Consider the following 3,410-nt stretch of genomic DNA (forward strand, 5'->3'; position numbering starts at 1 on the left):
CGGCGTGTGCGGGAGAAATTTCAATATACTGGAACATCTTAATACAGAATTTATCAGCGAGCTTCACTCACAGGGCCATGGTAATAATCCTTGTTCCTGCAGAGGGATGGAGTAAACCCACTTTATTCCAGGTTTTTTCTAGTTTGCTGCTAAAACCTGCACATGATTACATAAGGACTTTTTATAGCTGGACTTGTTCTGTCAAATTAGGTCTTTTAGCACCCTGCCCTGCTGGAATTAGACTTATTTCCTTCTTCTGAATACAGATAATCAGGGTTTCACTATGGGTTTAAAAGAAACTCCCAGTCTAAAAAACTGGAGGAAAGAGAGAACGTGAGAAGAAATGGAGCACAAGCAATACAGGGAGAGAATGGGATACAGTCAGATACAGATAGAGTGAGAGGACTGGAGAACGTGAGAAAAAGAGACAGAGAGAAAGAGATGCTTTTCTCAATAGATCTGAACATAGGAAGAAATTCTCACCTTCTCTATAATCAGCATGAGATGATCCCTCTGAGAGATTACAGATGGTAAGCACCGCAATTCCTTCCACTTTGAATTCTGTCCTTGCTCTTGAGAGAGAAAGAAAATGTGCACACTCAAAGGCTCTCTATATTTTTGTGATGCTCAAGACAATAACAAAAATAAAATCATTCATTTAAAACTTTTAAAAATTTGTTTTGACTTTTCATGTTGTGTTTGGTGTCTGAGAGACTCAATTTTAATAGCTTAAAAAAGGACCTACCTACCACGGAACATTATTTTGTGTAATGCAATGTTTACATGGTTTAAGGTTAAAAAACAAACATTATTTTCCACATACCGTACATTATTCTTGCTCCACTATGCCCCGTCTTTCTAAAAAGCGTAGATTTTTACAAAGCTCATCGTTCTGAAAAGCGTGCTGTGCTCTGATTTGGCCAGATATCTAGTGTGTTGTTATTGGCTGAATTCCATATGATGGAAATGTTATGCCCCTTACCAGGATCAGGAAAATTTGCTCCATTAAATGCACTGCATACACTCAAATATTTGGGTTTAACTTTTCTGGAACAGTATTGTAAATAAAACTTCACCACTGATTTCTAGTTGTGTCCTCTTTTGGAAGGCCAAACAAAGTAGTTTTGCTTTCACAATGAAACACACAGCGTCTACACGAAATGCCGGCGGCATACTACAGGTGCATCTCAATAAATTAGAATGTTGTGGAAAAGTTCATTTATTTCAGTAATTCAGCTCAAATTGTGAAACTTCTGTATTAAATAAATTCAATGCACACAGACTGTTATTTTATTTGTGATGATTTTTGGTCACATTTAACAAAAACCCACCATTTCACGATCTCAACAAATTAGAATATGGTGACATGCCAATCAGCTAATCAACTCAAAACACCTGCAAATGTTTGTGGCTTGCCCTCCTTATGAAGTGTGTCAATGATTGCCTTCTGGACAACTGTCAGATCAGCAGTCTTTGCCATAATTGTGTAGCCTAGTGAATCAAACTGAGAGACCATTTTGAAGGCTTAGGAAACCTTCACTGCCAACCGAGAGAACCGCAGCCTTATGAGGATTGTCAAGCAAAATCAATTCAAGAATTTGAGTGAACTTCACAAGGAATTGACTGAGGCTGGGGTCAAGGCATCAAGAGCCACCACACAGTCGTGTCAAGGAATTTGCTGAACCACGGACAATGTCAGAGTCTTCTTACCTGGGCTAAGGAGAAGAAGAACTGGACTGTTGCCACTGGTCCAAAGTCCTCTTTTCGGATGAGAGCAAGTTTTGTATTTCATTTGGAAACCAAGGACCTAGAGTCTGGAGAAAGGGCGGAAAAGTTATAGCCCAAGTTGCTTGAAGTAGTTGAAAGTTTCCACAGTCTGTGATTATTTGGGGTGCAATGTCATCTGCTGGTGTTTTTTGAAAACCAAAGTCACTTCACCCGTATACCAAGAAATTTTTAAACACTTCATGGTTTCTTCTACTGACCAGATTTTTGAAGATGCTGATTTCATTTTCCAGCAGGACTTGGCACCTGCCCACACTGCCAAAAGCACCAAAGTTTGGTTAAATGACCATGGTGTTGGTGTGCTTGACCGGCCAGCAAACTCACCAGACCTGAACCCCATAGAGAATCTATGGGCTATTCTCAAGAGAAAAATTAGACACAAGAGACCAAAAAATGCAGATGAGCTGAAGGCCACTGTCAAAGATACCTGGGCTTCCGTACCACCTCAGCAGTGCCACAAACTGATCACCTCCATGCCACCCCGAATTGAGGCAGTAATTAAAGCAAAAGGAGCCCCTACCAAATATTGAGTACATGTACAGTAAATGAACATACTTTCCAGAAGGACAACAATTCACCAAAAAAGTTTTTTAAATGTGAGCCAAAATCATTACAATTAAAAGACTACTTAAACTATTTAAAGACTTTACACTTCAAATTAATATTTTAAAGTGTGTGAATAAATCTAAACACCCCTATAGATTTATGTTTCACTTTTCATAATCCGTGACCGACAGAGGAGCATCTTTGCGGCAGGGATTTAAAACTTCACCAAGACTCAAACTGACACAGGCAGAGACTGGATTTTTTCAAAGAAGAGATTTCAAAACATTTCAGCTGGTGTATATATATATCGTGGATATATTATTTTTGTAGTACTACGGTAATATCTGGCACAGCTCGAGCAGGTCAGACTACAATGCAAAATATTTATAACTATGACTGGGACTGTTATATATATACTATTATAATGATAAGACCATTATACTAAAATGCTATGAATTTTTAGAGTTTAGCTAAAAAGAGTTTAGCAGTTTTTTGTGAAAAATGCAACCACAAAAGGAGTTCGCTTTCAGATCTCCTCAGATATGTTCATGTGCATTTGGGCCCTTTTTGCAAATAGCCTCCAAGTCTTAATATTAACGTTATGTTGTATAAAAAACAAAGCATATTCTATATGAAATTATGAGTTGAATCCCATTGATTAAAAACTTACTATCAAATGCGTCACTCTACTGGTCATCTTCAGTGTGCGCAGCTCAAAACAGAAATGCAGAACATTCACTGCTAACATTTTAGGCTAACGCTATAATGAGAACACTATGTAAATTGTTATGGTTACGTCGACGTTAAGTGTTAGCTATCTGTTCAACAAAACATAAAACATTATTTTCCCCGTTTATATCTGCAAGGTGTTCATTACACATTTTCCGTGTGTTAACATCACTGATTATGTTAGTCGAATGTCTGACTTGACTCTTGATAAATGTATTTTGCCCCACCCCAAAACATATGATTAGACTGTCAGTCGAATATCGACAAGATTCGAAAATTCCAATTCGACTATGAAAATGCTTAGTCAGGGACAACCCTAATTGTATGTGCAAGTATATAATAATAGTCTA

The sequence above is a fragment of the Carassius auratus genome, unplaced genomic scaffold (assembly GCF_003368295.1).
Source record: "Carassius auratus strain Wakin unplaced genomic scaffold, ASM336829v1 scaf_tig00006563, whole genome shotgun sequence".
NCBI lineage: Eukaryota > Metazoa > Chordata > Actinopteri > Cypriniformes > Cyprinidae > Carassius > Carassius auratus.